At 37.5% G+C, this 23,619-nt stretch overlaps 1 protein-coding gene and 1 long non-coding RNA gene across 2 annotated transcripts in view; both read right to left on the reverse strand.

Moving 5' to 3' along the window:
• LOC109051102 (fibroblast growth factor 12) overlaps positions 1-23,619 on the reverse strand; it is a 213,513-nt gene that overhangs the window by 121,051 nt on the left and 68,843 nt on the right. The window lies entirely within an intron of this gene.
• Positions 19,517-20,788, reverse strand: LOC122147718. Its single transcript, XR_006161786.1, has 4 exons — positions 20,449-20,788; positions 20,116-20,190; positions 19,954-19,983; positions 19,517-19,814 (listed from the first exon to the last, which is right to left on the reverse strand). It is a non-coding gene; the product is annotated as an uncharacterized LOC122147718 (long non-coding RNA).

A 23,619-nucleotide genomic window follows, 5' to 3' on the forward strand; every position in this document is an offset into this window, starting at 1 on the left:
TTCCATCTGAAGAAACCTTATTTTGTATCTGAAACTAAGATAGTCAATTTAAGTAATAATATATATATTTGTATCTGAAACTAAGATAGTCAATTTAAGTAATAATGATATAGTAACAAGATAATAGTGCTAATACTGTAGAATGCTGCTTTTGTATCTGAAACTAAGATAGTCAATTTAAGTAATAATGATATAGTAACAAGATAATAGTGCTATAGAAATGTTACATTATAGTGGTGCAGTATTCTATATTAACAGGTTAGTATATTAACAGGTTTAAACTGCTACAGAGATGTGCTGTTCTACTTTAGTAGTTAATGCATTAACACAACACCTCCCCTTTAGAGATGCAGATGTAACTATCACATTTATAACACCTCAATGCTGCATTTATGTCATGCACTGTGCCTTACAATATGGAATGCCAAACCTGACAAATTTAAAAATAAATAAATAAATAAATATACAAAGAAATGTAAAAATGTAAATACATATACAGGTCCTTCTCAAAAAATTAGCATATTGTGAAAAAGTTCATTATTTTCCATAATGTAATGATAAGAATTAAAGTTTCATATATTTTAGATTCATTGCACACCAACTGAAATATTTCAGGTCTTTTATTGTTTTAATACTGATGATTTTGGCATACAGCTCATGAAAACCCAAAATTCCTATCTCAAAAAATTAGCATATCATGAAAAGGTTCTCTAAACGAGCTATTAACCTAATCATCTGAATCAACTAATTAACTCTAAACACCTGCAAAAGATTCCTGAGGCTTTTAAAAACTCCCAGCCTGGTTAATTACTCAAAACCGCAATCATGGATAAGACTGCCGACCTGACTGCTGTCCAGAAGGCCATCATTGACACCCTCAAGCGAGAGGGTAAGACACAGAAAGAAATTTCTGAATGAATAGGCTGTTCCCAGAGTGCTGTATCAAGGCACCTCAGTGGGAAGTCTGTGGGAAGGAAAAAGTGTGGCAAAAAACGCTGCACAACGAGAAGAGGTGACCGGACCCTGAGGAAGATTGTGGAGAAGGACCGATTCCAGACCTTGGGGGACCTGCGGAAGCAGTGGACTGAGTCTGGAGTAGAAACATCCAGAGCCACCGTGCACAGGCGTGTGCTTTTGAACCAGAAACAGCGGCAGAAGCGCCTGACCTGGGCTACAGAGAAGCAGCACTGGACTGTTGCTCAGTGGTCCCAAGTACTTTTTTTGTTTTTTCGGATGAAACCAAATTTTGCATGTCATTCGGAAATCAAGGTGCCAGAGTCTGGAGGAAGACTGGGGAGAAGGAAATGCCAAAATGCCTGAAGTCCAGTGTCAAGTACCCACAGTCAGTGATGGTCTGGGGTGCCATGTCAGCTGCTGGTTTTGGTCCCACTGTGTTTTATTAAGGGCAGGGTCAATGCAGCTAGCTATCAGGAGATTTTGGAGCACTTCATGCTTCCATCTGCTGAAAAGCTTTATGGAGATGAAGATTTCGTTTTTCACCACGACCTGGCACCTGCTCACAGTGCCAAAACCACTGGTAAATGGTTTACTGACCATGGTATTACTGTGCTCAATTGGCCTGCCAACTCTCCTGACCTGAACCCCATAGAGAATCTGTGGGATATTGTGAAGAGAAAGTTGAGAGACGCAAGACCCAACACTCTGGATGAGCTTAAGGCCGCTATCGAAGCATCCTGGGCCTCCATAACACCTCAGCAGTTCCACAGGCTGATTGCCTCCATGCCACGCCGCATTGAAGCAGTCATTTCTGCAAAAGGATTCCCGACCAAGTATTGAGTGCATAACTGAACATAATTATTTGAAGGTTGACTTTTTTTTGTATTAAAAACACTTTTCTTTTATTGGTCGGATTAAATATGCTAATTTTTTGAGATAGGAATTTTGAGTTTTCATGAGCTGTATGCCAAAATCATCAGTATTAAAACAATAAAAGACCTGAAATATTTCAGTTGGTGTGCAATGAATCTAAAATATATGAAAGTTTAATTTTTATCATTACATTATGGAAAATAATGAACTTTTTCACAATATGCTAATTTTTTGAGAAGGACCTGTATATATACACTCACCTAAAGGATTATTAGGAACACCTGTTCAATTTCTCATTAATGCAATTATCTAATCAACCAATCACATGGCAGTTGCTTCAATGCATTTAGGGGTGTGGTCCTGGTCAAGACAATCTCCTGAACTCCAAACTGAATGTCAGAATGGGAAAGAAAGGGGATTTAATCAATTCTGAGCGTGGCATGGTTGTTGGTGCCAGACGGGCCGGTCTGAGTATTTCACAATCTGCTCAGTTACTGGGATTTTCACACACAACCATTTCTAGGGTTTACAAAGAATGGTGTGAAAAGGGAAAAACATCCAATATGCGGCAGTCCTGTGGGCGAAAATGCCTTGTTGATGCTAGAGGTCAGAGGAGAATGGGCCGACTGATTCAAGCTGATAGAAGAGCAACTTTGACTGAAATAACCACTCGTTACAACCGAGGTATGCAGCAAAGCATTTGTGAAGCCACAACACGCACAACCTTGTGGCGGATGGGCTACAACAGCAGAAGACCCCACCGGGTACCACTCATCACCACTACAAATAGGAAAAAGAGGCTACAATTTGCACGAGCTTACCAAAATTGGACAGTTGAAGACTGGAAAAATGTTGCCTGGTCTGAAGAGTCTCGATTTCTGTTGAGACATTCAGATGGTAGAGTCAGAATTTGGCATAAACAGAATGAGAACATGGATCCATTATGCCTTGTTACCACTGTGCAGGCTGGTGGTGGTGGTGTAATGGTGTGGGGGATGTTTTCTTGGCACACTTTAGGCCCCTTAGTGCCAACTGGGGATCGTTTAAATGCCACGGCCTACCTGAGCATTGTTTCTGACCATGTCCATCCCTTTATGACCACAATGTACCCATCCTCTGATGGCGACTTCCAGCAGGATAATGCACCATGTCACAAAGCTCGAATCATTTCAAATTTGTTTCTTGAACATGACAATGAGTTCACTGTACTAAAATGGCCCCCACAGTCACCAGATCTCAACCCAATAGAGCATCTTTGGGATGTGGTGGAACAGGAGCTTCGTGCCCTGGATGTGCATCCCACAGATCTCCATCAACTGCAAGATGCTATCCTATCAATATGGGCCAACATTTCTAAAGGATGCTTTCAGCACACACACACACACACACACACACACACACACACACACACACACACACACACACACACAAAGAAAAGTAAATAAATAAATAATTTACACCTTTATTTCCTTATGTATTTTTTCCCCCGCATTTATTTATCCACACTTATATATATCTACACAAATAAATCCAAACATATATATTTATTTACATATTTGTTTCTATATTTATTTATTTCCACATTTATTTATTTCTACATTTATGTATTTTGACATTTATTTATTTATACATTTCTTTGTCCTTAGGGTAATGAGGAGGGCATGATTTACCTCAGGAATAGTAATCAAGTCAAAGTAGACGAGTTGTAAGCTTTGAAACCACAGTGACAACTTGTGGTGCCCAAACCAAATACAAGAATTGTAGTCTACATCAGTGGTTCCCAACCTCTTTCCTGGAGGCCCCCCAACACTGCACATTTTTTCCAACACAGCTGATGATTTGAATCAGGTGTGTTTGATTAAGGTGACATGGAAAACATGCAGTTTTGGGGGGCCTCCAAGAACGTGGTTGGGAACCACTGGTCTACATGATGGGCCTGTTGATAGTGGGATGAATGTCTTAGGTAGGCAATATGACCAAAATAATATAACCCTAAACCCCTGCCCTAAAGGGACATGTTAAGTCATTTAATATTACCCTAAATGTATGTATACTATGGAATCCCTAAAGCAGGGGTCACCAAACTCGGTCCTGGAGGGCCGGTGTCCTGCAGAGTTTAGTTCCAACCCTAATTAAACACACCTGAACCAGCTAATCAAACTCTAACAATTTCAGGTATACTTGAAACCTCCAGGCAGGTGTGTTGAGGCAAAACAGACTTGGAGCTAAACTCTGCAGGACACTAGCCCTCCAGGACCGAGTTTGGTGACCCCTGCCCTAAAGGGACATGCATGTTGGAGGGAAAAATACGATGTGGGAGGAAAAAATATTTTCAAATCTTTTGTGCCCCTTGCAAAACCAGAGTTCAGAGTTCAGACAAAGACTTCCTGTTTACTTTACAGCTTGCAGTGGTTCATACAGCTCCATATGTTCGTAATGGAGTGTTTCATAGAGTTTTATTTAGAACTTGTACTCAAGTATAAAGAAATACAGTTAGTAGTTCAAGGAATGGTTTTGGGGCATTCTGAAACACTTAATTTGGCTAATGTACTAAAACAGTGACAGTGGAGGACCAAATTCAGTATAAATAATTACTATTAATACTAATAACATTATTAATATTAATAGCTTTATCAATAATTTTACTATTAATAAAATACCGTTTACAAACAGGCAGAATAGGACAGAATTATTATCATTATTATTATTACTTTGTATATTTATTTATTAATTTATTTCTACATTTTTACATTTCTTTGCATATTTATTTATATATTTATTTATTTATAATTTTGTCAGGTTTGGCATTCCATACTGCAGTGGGTGGATCATGTAGCTCTGACACGAGAAGCTCTTGCCTTGTGCAAAATAGCAGCATTAAATATTCAGTCTGGAAGTGCACTCTTTCATCCTTTTCCAAATTTAATGTGGGGCTAAGAATGCACTTCCAGCTGTCTCTTTGCTTCAACATGGACTTAGTACAATGCCATTTAAGTATACTGTAGCTGCACTTCGATGCTCTTCTAGTTAATGGTACTTGGTCTGAATTAACAATCTTCCAAATGTTATGGAGAATCTGGTAATGACATTAGAAGATGGGATAGCTAAGATTTTTGTAACATAAATTCTCTGACACAAAAGCAGTTCCTTATGCAATTCTAGAACAATGACAGTTTTCCCTAAAACCTCAACTATAACTGATTGTCAGCAAGTGTTCAGGGCAGGTTTACTCGACAGACCATGACAATGCACCTGTAACCCAAATTTATTAATGATCTGCAAATCTGTACTCAGTGACAATCACAGCACACCATTTGCCAGGCAATAACTGCCCCACACCCAGTGATTTCGGCCACAGCCCCTCAAAATGCCTGTGCACGTCCCTGATAGCAAGTAGCTTTGCTGAAATACAGCAAACATTTAATTGGGCAGTATTTCTGTTACATGACAAGTCTGTTACATGACAATTAGCACAAAGCTCAGACAAAAACCAACATCCAGAGGACACTTATATTATAAAAAATATTTAACATAGTGATTGGCATTTCAAGAGATGTAGTAAACTTGAGATATTAATTCACCATGTTAAAAAAAAATACAAATTCTTAATTACAAATTGAATTAAGGCATACCAACTGCAGAGTCTGAACGTGAAATATAACTGACCACAACATTGAATAAACAGAGTTCATTAAGAATCACTTAAGTATGGTCATAAAGTCCAATACAGTCCAATATTCCAAATCCAATAATGTATTAAGACCTCTTTCAAATAAATACATAGTGTTTACAATATGGAAATGCACAAAGGCCCCTCTCATCAACCTATCAGCTTTTGTTGTAATGAGAGTGTGTTGCATTATGCACTTCCATTAGCTGAACCAGAACTATGCGTTTACATTATCAAATCACTGTATTGCTAATGTTTTTATGCCCACTGCATAACATGTAAACATCAACACAGTGATCCAAAGGGCATAGATCAAGCACTTCACTATGCACAAATGTTTAAACAGCATGAATCAAGTATATACTTGTATTGCATGTTCACAATAATGTCCTGTGCTAAAATTCCATCATTTGCAAGATGGTACACTTATTTTGAATGACACTTAAGCAAATTCAACAAAGGAGTGACAATCATTACATGAATTGATATGAATGACATTTTTATTAAACAACTACAATCACAGTAGTATATTGACTGATTTGTTGAACTTCCAACCTTGTAAGCATGTAATAATTATGACAACATAAAGCACTGACAAATAAGCCTGGTGTAAACATAGGCCCCATTTACACTGCATGGTTCAAGTGACCCAATTCCGATTTTTTCCTCTCATGTGGCACAGATCGGATATGAACGGTGAACGTGTAAGCAGGAAAAAACCGCATGGATTCCGATTTTCTCAGATCGGATTCAGGCCTCATTCATATGTGGTAATAAATCGGATATGAATCGGATACGTGGATTTGCGTGTGCCATGTAAGCATACAAATCGGATATTCCCCAGTAAATGCGAGTCGTACGTCATTAAAAAAGTGACGTCAACTCAGGTGAACACCACCAACTGAGATCACATGACTTATTATAGGCACGATGGAGGACGAAGGATACACACAGTGGAGCAATGCGGAGGTTTCATGTCTTTTAAGTCTTTGGGGCGAAGAGACAGTGCAGGCAAAAATGCAGGGTTGTTATGAAAATAAATCCGTGTTTGAAGACATTTCACAAGATATGGGGAGGCACGGTTTAAGCGCTTTTTTCTCCTCCGTACGAGACCAATGTTTTGCTGATTTTTTTGTTGACTTTTCAAAATATTGTGGAAAGCAAAACACTGTATAATTTTATTTGCATCTGTATCCATTGTATTTCGTGCTGTTTTACTTCCTTTTCCGGGTCAGAATGTCTATGTTTGGTAGTTTAAGCAGTGTATAGTGTAAATGCAAAAATCGGATACGGGTCACTTTTAAAAGATGATGTAAGCGGGTCGTCAAAAAAATCGGATATAGTCAGAAAATCGGATTTGGGCATCAAGACCTGCAGTGTAAATGCAGCAATAAATATACAAATCAAACAAACTAAAGTAGATTACAGAAATATAAAAACAAATCTGATGCTTTACCACAGTAGTTTATGTAATTCAAAGTCACTGTAATAAACATATGGAAAAATGTGGGCTGCACTTTTTAAACACTGTCTGTTAGCTTTAGACCAGTGGTTCTCAAACTTTTTTTGGTTGCGCCAAATAATTTCACTAAACATTTTGAAAAATGTATGCTTTTTTAATTTAAAAAACCTACAGGGAAAAAAAACACCTGCATCACTTGAAACATTGAAAAATAGCATAGACTGTTATTGTTATTATTCTCTCTGTTATCTATTTATTTATTGTGGGTTTCATGCTGTCCGCTAAGGCATAGGACACACACAGGCTTTCCTCCTCAAGAGGGTCTGGCTGCAGACTTGCACTTGCACTCTCAGACTTGCACTCTTAGACACTTGCGCTTCCTTTAGTGACATCACTTGCAGTCTTTTTTATTTTGTTCTATGTATTGATCACTTTTTGATTGAATCTCTCAACATTTTACAACAGTAGCCAGGTTGTGAAGAGAAGATAAAAGAAACTAAATTATGAAGTCACTTCCAATCACCACTTGCACTCTTTGCTACCTGCGGTGTCACTTGCAATGACACAAATCGTGTGTTGCCAATGGAGACAAGAACCTGTGGTGGTGATTAAACGATTAAAACTAATTTAGTACTATAATGTACAGGGTCCTGCAAGTCATCTGTAGAAGAAAAAGACAAGACTCACAAATCTGTGGCCATAGAACGGCAAATTATGAACACAATGCGCAAAGTTTCCCTCCCATAGAAAAACAGAAACACTTTATGGTTGTCACAGACTCTCAGGCAGGAAGGGACAAGGAAATGCTGGAGAATACTTCGATTGAGTTTTATTCAGGAAACAAGGAGATCTCAAACACAGGATCATCAGTGATGACAATTAACAGCAGACAAGGGAGAACAGAATGGGCTAGAACTAAATAGGGCAGATAACGAGGGGCAGACAGGTGAGGAGGATAACTGCAGTGATGGGCAGTAGCGTCGCTACAAGTAGTGACGCTAGTAGTTTAACTACATTTCTTAGTAGCGTGGTGGTAGCGTCGCTGCTTTCTTAATCAAATAGCTTTTCATTAGCTAAGCTCTTTTTTTGATCAAGTAGCGTGGTAGCGTCAACAAAAGCTGACGTTACATTATCCAAAGCATTTCTGAAACTCAAGCTCAAATCGGAAATATAACTGCTAAGGATCAATGATCCAGGACCAGTAAAAGTGACGCCACCACCACTAAACCTCGTAACGTCATTGGCTCCTCAAACTGTCAGTCAAACCTCATTATTCTTCCCGCCTCTCTCGTGAATGAAGTGCGGCGCGCAGTTTGGAGGATCTTAGTTTGTTTGCAGTATGAAGGTAAATAAAATAACTGTTAATTGAATAAGTACAGCATTCAATAAGTACAGCGTTCTCTTTACTCAAGAAACACTATATTTATAAAGGCTAATGTTTTTTGTATTTGAGGAGCGGAGAAGAGTGTCTTAGCATTTGTTGTGAAGTCACAGTCAGATAGCTTGTGAAAAGCGCTGAATCTTTTATAATATGATACTTTGGCCAAATAACAGAAAAAAAACTGAGCGCCCACATAGCGACAGAAAACTGTACAACATGCAAGTTCATGATGCCCGTAGATGCCCGTACTGCCTTCGAATGTGGCGTTAATGACGGGGGAAAACATTCGAAACTTGATTTTGGTGAAACGTTAATAAAATAATGAATGACACATGCAACAATGCAAATAAACGTAGCCTAAGTTATTTGTAGGCCTATACATCTGTATGGTAAAATTATACAGTACAGTAAGATTTAATTAATGTTAGCTAATGTAACTAACATGAACGTACAATGAACAAAACATGTATTACAGTATTTATTCATCTTTGTTAATGAAAATACAGTCGTTCATTTGTAGCTCATGTTAGTTCACAGTGCATTAATTAATGACAACAAACACACAGCTTGATTTTAATAATGCATTAGTAAATGTTGAAAGTATTGTTCATTCTTAGTTTTGTGTTCCTACACTAGTTAACTAATGTTAACTAATGAACCTTATTGTGAAGGGTTACCATTTACATTTAGTCATTTAGCAGACACTTTTATCCAAAGCAACTTACAAATGAGCACAATGGAAGAAATCAAAATCAACAAAAGAGCAATGATATATAAGTGCTAAAAAAAAGTCTCAGTTAGCTTAACGCAGTACATGTAGCAAGGATTTTTTTTTTTTTTTTTTAAATTTAGAGGCCTTTTTTGCTTTTGTTAATTGTATAATAAATAAAAAGAAAACAAAGATAGAATACAAAAAGATTAGAGAAGCAAGTGTTAGTTGATTTGGCAAGTGTTAGTTGAAACTGATTTGGAACAGCTGTTGAATAAACAACTAAACTGAACTATTATGTCTGTCTATCTGCTTGACTGACAGTTGTATTGATCACTGAGAGAGCATTGACTTGGTATGATGTTGGTTCAATATAAAAATGATTTATTTATTTTTTTTAAATAGCTTAGATGTAGTAAACTACTTTTGCCGTGTTGTTGTAGCTTAGCTTGCTACATTTCACAGGGCTGTAGCTTTAGTGTAGTAAAGCTTCATTTAATGAAGAGTAACTGTTAGCTTAGCTTACTACATTTTCCAAGTAGCTTGCCCAACACTGGATAACTGATCATGAGACACAAATGGAGACGAAATCAAATGACAAAGACAGGCACAGGAAGGACCAAATAAGGACAACAGGAACTAAGAGCGGGGTAAAACAAGGACACTAAAGTCCACAACACTGACAATGGCTTAATGTATTAAGATGCTATTAAAATATCAAATTCAGTATACAGTTTATTAATATATGATGTTTTATTGACAAGATTCGAGAAGAGCATGATTAGATAATCAACCATTTTGGCACAGGTGCAACTTGTTTAGCCAACCATCCTAACTATCACAATGCATATATATATATATATATATATATATATATATATATATATATATATATATATATATATATATATATATATATATCAGTCGTGGCCAAAAGTTTTGAGAATTACATAAATATTGGAAATTGGAAAAGTTGCTGCTTAAGTTTTTATAATAGCAATGTGCATATACTCCAGAATGTTATGAAGAGTGATCAGATGAATTGCATAGTCCTTCTTTGCCATGAAAATTAACTTAATCCCAAAAAAACCTTTCCACTGCATTTCATTGCTGTCATTAAAGGTCTGATCATTTCAGTAATCATCTTGTTAACTCAGGTGAGAATGTTGACGAGCACAAGGCTGGAGATCATTATGTCAGGCTGATTGGGTTAGAATGGCAGACTCGACATGTTAAAAGGAGCGTGATGCTTGAAATCATTGTTCTTCCATTGTTAACCATGGTGACCTGCAAAGAAACGCGTGCAGCCATCATTGCGTTGCATAAAAATGGCTTCACAGGCAAGAATATTGTGGCTACTAAGATTGCACCTAAATCAACAATTTATAGGTTCATCAAGAACTTCAAGGAAAGAGGTTCAATTCTTGTAAAGAAGGCTTCAGGGTATCCAAGAAAGTCCAGCAAGCGCCAGGATCGTCTCCTAAAGAGGATTCAGCTGCGGGATCGGAGTGCCACCAGTGCAGAGCTTGCTCAGGAATGGCAGCAGGCAGGTGTGAGCGCATCTGCACGCACAGTGAGGCGAAGACTTTTGGAAGATGGCCTGGTGTCACGAAGGGCAGCAAAGAAGCCACTTCACTCCAAAAAAAAAACCATCAGGGACAGATTGATCTTCTGCAGAAAGTATAGTGAATGGACTGCTGAGGACTGGGGCAAAGTCATATTCTCCGATGAAGCCCCTTTCCGATTGTTTGGGGCATCTGGAAAAAAGGGCTTGTCCGGAGAAGAAAAAGGTGAGCGCTACCATCAGTCCTGTGTCATGCCAACAGTAAAGCATCCTGACACCATTCATGTGTGGGGTTGCTTCTCATCCAAGGGAGTGGGCTCACTCACAATTCTGCCCAAAAACACAGCCATGAATAAAGAATGGTACCAAAACACCCTCCAACAGCAACTTCTTCCAACAACCCAACAACAGTTTGGTGAAAGAACAATGCATTTTCCAGCACGATGGAGCACCGTGCCATAAGGCAAAAGTGATAACTAAGTGGCTCGGGGACCAGAATGTTGAAATTTTGGGTCCATGGCCTGGAAACTCCCCAGATCTTAATCCCATTGAGAACTTGTGGTCAATCCTCAAGAGGCGGGTGGACAAACAAAAACCCCACTAATTCTGACAAACTCCAAGAAGTTATTATAAAAAAAATGGGTGCTATCAGTCAGGATTTGGCCCAGAAGTTGATTGAGAGCATGCCCAGTCGAATTGCAGAGGTCCTGAAAAAGAAGGGCCAACACTGCAAATACTGACTCTTTGCATAAATATCATGTAATTGTCGATAAAAGCCTTTGAAACGTATGAAATGCTTGTAATTATATTTCAGTACATCACAGAAACAACTGAAACAAAGATCTAAAAGCAGTTTAGCAGCAAACCTTTTTGAAAACTAATATTTATGTAATTCTCAAAACTTTTGGCCACGACTGTAGAAAATAGGACATATATATATATATATATATATATATATATATATATATATATATATATATATATATATATATGTGAATAATTTTCAACACAGTGGTGCTCAAAAGTTTGGGCACCCCTTGCAGAATCTGTAAAAATGTGAATAATTTTCAAAAAATAAGAGAGATCATACTAAATGCATGTTATTTTTTTTTATTTAGTACTGTCCTGAGTAAGCTATTGTACATAAAAGATGTTTACATTTAGTCCACAAGACAAAAAAAAATTGCTGAAATTATTAAAAGAACCCCATTCAAAAGTTTGGGAACCATTGGTTCTTAATACTGTCTGTGGTTACCTGGATGATGTGGTGTGTCTTTCTGTTTTGTGATGGTTGTGCATGAGTCCCTTGTTTGTTTTGAACAGTTAAACTGAGAACTGTTCTCCAGAAAAATCTTTAAGCTCCTGCAGATTCTTCAGTTTTCCAGCATCTTTGCATATTTGAACCCTTTCCAGCAGCGACTGTCTGATTTTGAGATACATCTCAAAAATCATACTGGGGGTTTCACAAAAGTTTAACTGATGAAAACTTTTGGAATTTGAAGATCAAGGTAAATTGTACTTAATTTGTGTTCCGGGAAATATACAAGTATCTTCTGTTGCTTACGAAGGGGCAGAACTAAATGGAAAAAAATTATATTTCAACAAAATAAGAAAAATTTGGCCATCTTCATCATGTTCAAAAGTTTTCACCCCCCATCCTCCTATCCTTTTCACTCTATCTCCAGCTGTAGATGCTAGCGTGATGCTGCCTCCACTAGTCGCTCAAGCTCAGCCACCTTACTTTTACCCTTCCGCTTTTTCTTTTCCCCATCAATTGCCTGCAGCCCCCGCTGCAGATGCCCAGGTAGGGCATCTTCAGCCAGCAATGCAAGCATACTGGCCTCCTCCCTCATTTCCATCTTTCTCTTCCTACGGGCTTCCCCAAGCAACAGGGGCTAATCCGTGCAGGAGGCTGCCTCTGCAAATGGTTACGGCCCCTTCTTATTTTCCTTCTAACTCTTCTACCCAAACTAAACCTCAGTATACTTTATTCACAGCAGCCCCTCTACCTACTCCTAGGAACCACCTCCTGTGCCTAATACCACCAAATCTCAGATTCTTGCAGGTGTGGATATTAATCTCTCCTCTCCAATTGCTGTTCAAAACTAGCCCAATTCCGTTTTGAGGGGGGTCCATTGGTATCGGTCTTTGTCAGTCATGTGTATTTATTATGTGTGACGTCACCGAAGCACCATTTTGAAGGTATCGTCGCATTGAGCAGTGAATTGAAAGTATACAGAGCAGTGCAGTAAAGACCAATTAAATCGTCATACTAGAGAAATAGAAGCAAACCAAGTAGATACGATAGCTAGATAATTTCAGCAAAGATTTCAGGAACGTAACCTATATAAATTGTCAATGATTAACAACACTGATCCATACTACCTGACCGCAAATTGCCTCCAACCGCGTACTTCAATAATACTATCTTGTTTACGGTATAAAAAATTATATTATTTACTTATATTTGATTATATTGTTTTTGTCTACCACTGATTTGCACATCACGTGAGTCTCTACCATCAAACCTTACCATTTGTTTAACATTTGGCTTCCGTACTTCATTTGGCTGTAACAAGTACTGATAACAAGAAGACAATCAAAAACACATTTATGAAAATACCATTGTACTTTATTATTAATGCAACACTGGGTTAAAAATCAGTTTATAATGCATAACATAAGTTGTGACAAGCAAAATAAACCATCATCATATTGTTTTCTTAAGTGGACACAGTGTAAGTACTATAAAGAAAGTAGAAGATTCTATGATTCTGCCAAACATTTCTGATAACCATTTCAGAAGTGCTAGATGATCTGTCAAATACTCAATAGTGCAATGATGCTTGTAGACATGAAACATTGGGTCATACACTGGGAAGTTGTGGCCTAGTGGTTAAAGAGTTTTATTCCTAACCCTAAGGTTGTGGGTTTGAGTCTCGGGCCGGCAATACCACGACTGAGGTGCCCTTGAGCAAGGCAGCCCCAACTGCTCCCCGGGCACTGCTCCGGGTGTGTGTTCACGGTATTTGTGTGTTCACTGCTTTGTATGTGCACTTTGGATGGGTTAAATGCAGAGCACAAATTCTGAGTATGGGTCACCATACTTGGCTGTATGTCACGTCACTTTATTAGTTTCTCTGTAAAAATCTCTAAACAGTCGATCACTGCTACAGTGTGCCCAAAGGACTCCAAAAACTAGTGAGGCATAATATTGTGCCTGTCAGACTTGTCTAAAACAGTGGTTGTAGATCTAATCTGATATGCATAATGTTAACAGAAGTATTTAAATGAAGTGAGAATTTTCCTTATGTCTGACATGAGAAGCAGCATGAGGCCATAAAAACCTTAATGGCAGGGGTTCTCAATTCTAGCTCTCAAAGTCCATTTCCTACCGAACTTAGTCCCAACCTCAATCAAACTCAAAATACCTATAACTTTCTAGTAATCGTGAAGACCTTGATTTGCCTGTTCAGGTGTATTTTATTAGGGTTGAAGCTCAGCTCTGCAGAAAAGTGGACCTCTAGGGCCAGAGATGAGAACACTTGCAATAAAGGTTCCCAGGTTTTGCATAGTACTTTACTTGTATATGATATGATAATTTATATAATAATTGTCACCAAAAAACTATCAGACATCCTGAACTCATTGAGTTTATGCAACAGCAGTCCATTTTCTTCTGTGCACACATAAGTTACATTCAGTTTGTGGCACTATGTGGTGTCGTGTGAAGCCGACCATCTCAGCCTTGTGTGCTCCTCTGTGTGTAGCTGATCATCTCCTGCAGGCTGGTGGGTCACCGTCTTAGCTGGCTGCAGTGTTTTTTCTTAACTGCTCCCACTTACTGTTTAGTCACACCTACCTATATGAAATGAAAATGTACAAAAGTGTAGTAAGTATTTTTCAAAATTTTAAGAAGTAAAAATAATTTTGTCATTAGAAATGTATTTTAGTTGAAGTATTCAGTTTAAATTGCACTTGAGTGAAGTACAAACTCCCAAATCAAAATTTAATTTCAGAAGTAAAGTAAAATAACTATTTGTATTTAAAATAAATACTTTACACCCATGCACAAGATGACTACATATCATTTCATGGTAAATGATATGTTTCTGCTCCTTCGCTCCCTGGTTGTCTGTTGTTAATAGCATTGATAATCCAAAACAACATATAACGTAAGCTACTTATGAAAAAAGAAAACAAGCACATATTAAAAATCTCTTACCTTTATGAAAATGTCAAGAGCAAACACACATAAACAGATATATGTTGGCAAAGTGATGTTTTTGCGTATCATTGCTGCAACACAGGCCATCCGATGCTTCTTGGTTTCCACTACATTTTCCAAAAAATCTTTCAAATAAAATTGGAAACCAAAAATATCATACCTAAAATATCTTTTTTTTTACCTTTTCTATCGTGTGATTTACTATTGCAGACTGTCACATAACAAGAACGTACCATTTTATCACTGAAATGAAACAAATGAAAAAGATTATTCTCCAGCTACAAAACATCTCGGCTTTGATACCTTACAAATGGCGGCGGTACCCATAACACACTTCATTTCTCATAAGTATGACGTCACCTGACAAAGACCGATTCCAGGGGGTAAAATACACATTTTATAAGGGGTTCTGCAAACCGCAGACTTGGCAACACTGTAGCATGCCAACTTGATGCTTCCTCTGAAGACTGCTTAGATGTGTTCGACTTGAAGCAGTGCTGATTAGACTGATCATCAAAATACTGTGAGAGCTATAAGAGAGCAGATGTCTCTCGCCGTACTTTGATGTCATACACCGACCAATCTTCAAGTCCAGTTGAACACACCTCTTTACTCTTACATGTCACATGACTGAGTGTAATCACAACCTCTGCTTGAAAATCATGTTTTTTCATATCGCGATATTATCGCAAATGCAATTAATCGTTCAGCCCTGGATACTGCATAAAGAATATGTACAAACCCGATTCCAAAAAAGTGGGGACACTGTACAAATTGTGAGTAAAAAGGGAATGGAATAATTTATAAATCTCACAATAGAATATAAATAACATATCAAATGTTAAACGTGAGACATTTTGAAATGCCATGCCAAATATTGGCTCATTTTGGATTTCATGAGAGCTACACATTCCAAAAAATTTGGGACAGGTAGCAATAAGAGGCCGGAAAAGTTAAATGTACATATAAGGAACAGCTGGAGGACCAATTTGCAACTTATTAGGTCAATTGGCAACATGATTGGGTATAAAACGAGCCTCTCAGAGTGGCAGTGTCTCTCAGAAGTCAAGATGGGCAGAGGATTTCCAATTCCCCAAATGCTGCCGCGAAAAATAGTGGAGCAATATCAGAGAGGAGTTTCTCAGAGAAAAATTGCAAAGAGTTTAAAGTTATCATCATCTACAGTGCATAATATCATCCAAAGATTCAGAGAATCTGGAACAATCTCTGTGCGTAAGGGTCAAGGCCGGAAAGCCATACTAGATGCCCGTGATCTTCAGGCCCTTAGACGGCACTGCATCACATTCAGGAATGCTACTGTAATCGAAATCACAACATGGGCTAAGGAATACTTCATGAAAACATTGTCGGTGAGCACAATCCATGGTGCCATTCGTCGTTGCTGGCTTAATCTCTATAGGTCAAAAAAGAAGCCATATCTAAACATGATCCAGAAGTGCAGGCGTTTTCTCTGGGCCAAGGCTCATTTAAAATGGACTGTGGCAAAGTGGAAAACTGTTCTTTGGTCAGACTAATCAAAATTTAAAGTTCTTTTTGGAAAACTGGGATGCCATGTTATCCGGACTAAAGAGCACAAGGACAACCCAAGTTGTTATCAGCACTCAGTTCAGAAGCCTGCATTTCTGATGGTATGGGGTTGCATGAGTGCGTGTGGCATGGGCAGCTTACACATCTGGAAAGGCACCATCAATGCTGAAAGGTATATCCAAGTTCTAGAACAACATATGCTCCCATCCAGACGTCGTCTCTTTCAGGGAAGACTTTGCATTTTCCAACATGACAATGGCAGACCACATACTGCATCAATTACAACATCATGGCTGCATAGAAGAAGGATCCGGGTACTGAAATGGCCAGCCTGCAGTCCAGATCTTTCACCCATAGAAAACATTTGGCACATCATAAAGAGGAAGATGCAACAAAGAAGACCTAAGACAATTGAGCAACTAGAAGCCTGTATTAAACAAGAATGGGACAACATCCCTATTCCTAAACTTGAGCAACTTGTCTCCTCAGTCCCCAGAGGTTTGCAGACTGTTATAAAAAGAAGAGGGGATGCCACACAGTGGTAAACATGGCCTTGTCCCAACTGTTTTGAGATGTGTTGATTCCATGAAATTTAAAAATCAACTTATTTTCCCTTAAAATGATACATTTTAAACATTTGATATGTCATCCAATAAAATATTGAAATTTGAAACTTCCACATTATTGCATTCTGTTTTTATTCACAATTTGTACAGTGTCCTAACTTTATTGGAATCGGGTTTGTAATATACAGTGCAGTCCAGAGGTAGAAAAAAACATGCTATATCTCAGATTCAATATCAAGAAATTAAATCTGAAAGCTTTATGATTTGGAAAAAATGTAAAACAAAACATATGATGTACAATGGTTAATAAATATTTAAGGTTCTGCACTTTTCTTTGCTAAGTCACACAGATATTCTGGTTTTCAAAGAAGAACACATTTTTAAATCAAGCTCATCATATGCATAACATGATCATCAAGTTTAGCACAAACATGGATTAATAATAATAATAAAAACCTGAATTCTATTAAATTTAAAGAGAAGAGAAGAGACCTGATGTAACAAATTGTATAAAACTGAGTATTGCATAGGCTTGGCATATTACACGTATAGTACATACCAAATTACATTGCAAAAAAAAAAATACAGAATCGCATTCTTGCACGTTACGCTTTTAATCATCATTTTATCTAAAACATTTTAATGTGAGAGAGACAATAAAACATTTATTTTAACTTCAATAAGTTTACTGTAGTTTGGTTGAAAATAATATAATATTGCATTTTAAACAAATATTTATATTTTACAATAAATAATTGCTTGAGGAAAATTGCTATATTATTTTATTATAATGCATATTTGCACTGAGTTCAATGTTTCTGTTTCCTGTGCTCTCTGATACACATTCCATTCAAAGCAGTAAAAAAAAAAAAAAAAAAAAAAGTGTAAGAGATTGTACACTGAAAAATATTATAAACGCAACCCTTTTGTTTTTGCCCTCATTTTTCATGAGCTGAACTTAAAGATCTAAGATTTTTTTCCTATGTACACAAAAGGCCTATTTCTCTCAAATATTGTTCACAAATCTGTCTAAATCTGTGTTAGTGAGCACTTCTCCTTTGCCGAGATAATCTATACACCTCACAGGTGTGGCATATCAAGATGCTGATTAGACAGCATGATTATTGCACAGGTGTGCCTTAGGCTGGCCACAATAAAAGGCCACTCTTAAATGTGCAGTTTTATCACACACCACAATGTCACAAATGTTGCAAGTTTTGAGGGAGCATGCAATTGGCATGCTGACTGTAGGAATGTCTACCAGAGCTGTTGCCCATGGATTGAATGTTCATTTCTCTACTATAAGCCATCTCCAAAGGCGTTTCAGAGAATTTGGCAGAACACCCAACCAGCATCACAACCGCAGACCACGTGTAACCTCACCAGCCCAGGACCTCCACATCCAGCATCTTCATCTCCAAGATCCTCTGAGACCAGCCACCTGTACAGCTGCTGCAACAATCGGTTTGCATAACCAAAGAATTTCTGCACAAACTGTCAGAAACCATCTCAGGGAAGTTCATCTGCATGCTCGTCGTCCTCATTGGGGTCTCGACCTGACTGCAGTTCATCATCGTAACCGATTTTAGTGGGCAAATGCTCACATTCGAGGTGTTCTCTTCATGGATGAATCCCAGTGTTCAGGGCAGAGGGCAAACAACGTGTATGGTGTCGTGTGGGTGAGCAGTTTGCTAATGTCAACGTTGTGGATTGAGTGGTGGCCCATGATGGCGGTGGAGTTATGGTATGGGCAGGCATATGTTATAAACAACGAACACAGGTGCATTTTATTGATGGCATTTTGAATGCACAGAGATACTGTGACAAGATACTGAGGCCCATTGTTGTGCCATTCATCCACAACCATCACCTCAGGTTTTTTTTTTTTTTTTTTAGCTCTCGATGGTGCCGCACACGGCTGCTTCAGTGCTTGGCTCTCCAGTGTTTGTACTATTTTTGTTAGTTTTTCCTGTTTGTTGTTGTCTGTGTGTACTGGACGCTTATCTCACTAAAACAAATTCCTTCTATGTGCAAACATACTTGGCAATAAAGCTCTTTCTGATTCTGATTCATGTTGCAGCATGATAATGCACGGCCCCATGTTGCAAGGATCTGTACATAATTCCTGGAAGCTGAAAACCCAGTTCTTGCATGGCCAGCATACTCACCAGAAATGTCACCCATTGAGCATGTTTGGGATGCTCTGGATCGGCATATACTACAGCGTGTTCCAGTTCCTGCCAATATCCAGCAACTTCGCACAGCCATTGAAGAAGAGTGGACCAACATTCCACAGGCCACAATCAACAACCTGATCAACTCTATGCGAAGGAGATGTGTTGCACTACGTGAGACAAATGGTGGTCACACCAGATACTGACTGGTTTTCGGACCCCCCGGACCCCCCAGTACAGTAAAACTGCACATTTTAGAGTGGCCTTTTAAATAACCATCCTAACTAACAACAATCCAAAAATCACTCATTCTAATCAGAATCTTGATATGCCTGATTCTATCTGTGAGGTGGATGGATTATCTCGGCAAAGGAGAAGTGCTTACTAACACAGATTTAGACAGATTTGTGAACAGTATTAGAGAGAAATAGGCCTTTTGTGGCACAGACCCAGAGCATCCCATTGCTGACAAAACATGGCAGAATCGAGGGAGGGAGGAGCCAAGATGTAGATGGTGTGACTGCTGACATCTGGGGGCTGACCGATGGAGACAGAGCTGGTGGATCCGAAGGCACAGACGGAGGGCCGATGGAGCTAAGCATCGTTGCAGGTTCCGGAGTCCTGGGCACAGCCTAGTCATCCTGACTCCTGGCATACAATATTTTGCACAAGAGCCTTGCAGCTTTAGAAAAAAACAAAACAGAAACAAAATTAAATAACAGATTTTTACATTGCTAACGTTTTTCTACCAAGATTGAACAAATCACCCTCCATTAGGCCTGATTCAAAAATGGGGTGATATGACATCAAAATATACTTACTATTTCCGTTTGTCTTCTATAGCAGCTGATCTGAAAAACAACAAATGTTAATATTTCACAAACACACACACACACAAAGCAAATGATGACCAATGATTTGTTTTCTTTTTAAGAATGACAGTACACTGAGTACAATGTACTGGTCGGTAATATACACCTTACCCGCCTCAGCAGTTTCAGATGTACTGTATGCTCTCTTATAAGCAACCCTTCTTACAATTTTATCTTTGTTCTTGTCTGTAATGAGAAATATATATTAGAAAATAAATGTGATAAGGTTGTCAAACTTGAACAAATATAAACACCAATCTACCACAGTTGACTAATCAGCTCAAGACAAAGTAATTGTATGGCCATAAACATGGTTTTTCAAAGATCATTAACCTCATTACAATGAAGCCAAAATTTTCAGGAAATCAGAAATAAATACACAACTGCCATTGCATGTGTCAAAAACACGACTGACACAGACAAATAACGTTAATTAAATCTTACCTGAAGTCACAGTGAGGTTCCAAAAGGCAGACGGCATACACGCTTGCAGAAGCTGGTAAAATAAGAACATACCACTATATTTTCTAATTAATTTCATAGTTCCCCCAAAACAATTTGAATTCTGTCATCACTCACCCTTAAGATGCTCCAAACCATCTAAGACTTTCGCTCATCTTCGCTGAGATATTTTAACAAAATCTGAGAGATTTATGTCCCTCCAATGAAAAAAAGATTCACCAAAGATGTTCACGTTTCAAAAAGTTGAAAAAAAAAAAAAAAACATCGCCAGAGTAATCCATATGAATTGCGTGGTTTCCTCCAAGTGCCCTAAAGAGACATGATCGGCGATCGCTCTATATAATACTGTTTAAATCATTGGTCTCAAACTCAATTCCTGGAGGGCCACAGCTCTGCACAGTTTACCTCCAACCCTAATCAAACACACCTGACCCAGCTAATCAAGGTCTTCAGGATTACTAGAAACTTCCAAGCAGGTGTGATTTGGAGCTGGCTGGAGCTAAAATCTGCAGAGCTGTGGCCCTCCAGGAATTGAGTTTGAGACCACTGGTTTAAATGTAGACTTACAAGATTCACATTCAAGAGACTTTTGCACGCACATCATATTTTATACACGAAGCTCTCTAGTGGGAGCTCATTATTATACGAACCAATCAGAGCCGTTCAATAGCTCTGGAACCAATCAGGTTTAGTCAGTGTGTTGTCTGAAGTTAAACACAAGTAAACGCTATTTTTTTTTTTTTCATTTTTTTTTTTCATTTATGATGTTGAAATCCTTGTGGGAATTTCAGAAATATATATCAGAAAATAAAGGCGTCAAGCTTGAACAAATTTATAAACACCTAGCTTAGCACCTAGGGCAGCTAGGGCAGCTGTGGCCTAATGGTTAGAGATTTGGACTTGTAACCAGAAGGTCGCAGGTTCGAGTCTCGGTGCTGGTGGGAGGGAGTGAATGAACAGCGCTCTCTTCCACCCTCAATACCCATGGCTGAAGTGCCCTTGAGCAAGGCACTGAACCCCCAGTTGCTCCCCAGGGCGCTGGATATATAGCTGCCCACTGCTCCGGGTGTGTGTTCACGGTGTGTTCACTTCTCACTGCTGTGTGTGTGCACTTGGATGGGTTAAATGCAGAGCACCAATTTCGAGTATGGGTTACCATACTTGACAAATGTCACGACTTCCACTTTCACTTTTATTACAATTAATGTATCATGTAGGATAATGAAAAACAGCCTAATCAACCAAAGTAGCATAACCTTTTAAGTAAAACTGAACAACATATTAAACAACATATTTTAAATATCGCAATGCTTAATAATAGCTGACAAACATTTGTACATTGTAAATGTTAAAAATGATTTTCAAAATATTGTACTTTTCCAAATATTAAAATTATAAATACATTAATATTTAAAATATAACCATGTGTAGGCCTACTGCAATATAAAGTACATTAAAAACCCACTAAAAGTGTAATCATTTTTTATGCTCTTACACAAAGTAGACATATAATATAGGCTACTTTATGGGTAACATAAATATGTTTTCTGTAAATACACTAAAAAAATCACTAAAAGTATGCTTGTGTTTAGTATATTCCTTAAAAGTGTAACTAAAAATATATTTATTAACAGTAATTCTACTATACTTTTTAGAAATATCCTAATAGTGTGCTTGTGTTTAGCATATTCCTTAAAAGTGTAACTATATTTATTACCAAGGTATTTCTAGTATACTTTTTATAAATACATTAAAAGTATGCTTCTGTTTAGCATATTTCTTAGAAGTATAAACTAAGCATATATTTAATACAAAAGTACTTCTAGTATACTGTTTAGAAATATATTAAAATGCAATTCAATATATTTTTAATGCACTCCAAATAAACATGTTGGGAATACACATGTATTATAAACATACTACTTGAATTTCAAGTATATTTTTAATACATTTAGTACTACGTCTTTTTCCCCTGGGTAAAACGCATTTGTTGACGCAACCGTGCAATTTTAACTTCCTTGTATGCAGATTTGGACTGCTTTGACGAACCGTGGTAACACGAGATTCAAACCGGAACTCCTCGCCTATTCTTCAAGTAATTGTACGAAAACTACCCTCTTGTGACCATCGTGCGCTCCTACACCCATATATTAAGCAAAATAATTTCTGACAATAATTAACATAGGCCTAATTTTAGTATTGATCGATCATCAAACTGATTAAAATAATGTAAGAATAAAATAAAATTCACATCATAAGATTTGACCACGTCATGTCGGACTAATTTAAACACTTTCTGCGTCATTACATAATTATAATACATCATCATATCTTATTAATTATGCATGGCACACTCAGTTAAAATAGTTTTGTCATTTATGTGCTCATTTATGGTATCATTTCTAAAAAAAAAAAAAAAAAAAAAAAAAAAAATGAAATTATCTGGGGCACAAGGCATAAAGTGACGCAAAGAAGAGGAGCAGAAAAAATATCAATATATAGGTAAAAATCACAAGTTAACAACTGTGTATTATCCCGTGACGTTTATGTAGTATTTTGAAATAGCATTTTTAAACCATCTTAACTGGCAACACTGACATAGTGGAATGTTTTTGCTTAAGTTAACTGCTTATTTAATTTTAATTTATTTTCTTTAAAAAAAAAAAAGCTTCTGTAATTTTATTTAAATATCAGTTACATTACTGCTTGCTTTTTGATTCACCAAAGTGTGTCTAAATGTCTTTTAACCCCTCAACTGTCACTCACATTTTTGAACATAGACGTGAATGTGCATTATCCAAACTTACATTTTTATAATTCATGAATGAAAACATTTTGTAACATGATTTTGATGTACCATTTTCTTGGTAATGCAATGTCTGATTTTAAAATGGTTTACAAAGGATGAATTTTGAGATTTTAAGTTTTCAATTGTTATATAATTTCTGATGATTTCTAAAGTGTCATTTTTTTTTAACAAAGGTCAAAACTCCTGTTATTATGATGTAGATTTTTGAGGTGCACTCTTGTCATAAATTAATCTATTACTTTTCCTACATAATTAAAAAAAAATAAAAAATAAAAAAACAGTGGTAAAATAACTAATTAGGAGTCTTAGACCTTTCCAACAATATATAGTTTGCCGTGATTAGA

The sequence above is a fragment of the Cyprinus carpio genome, chromosome A2, assembly GCF_018340385.1.
Source record: "Cyprinus carpio isolate SPL01 chromosome A2, ASM1834038v1, whole genome shotgun sequence".
In the NCBI taxonomy this organism is placed as follows: domain Eukaryota; kingdom Metazoa; phylum Chordata; class Actinopteri; order Cypriniformes; family Cyprinidae; genus Cyprinus; species Cyprinus carpio.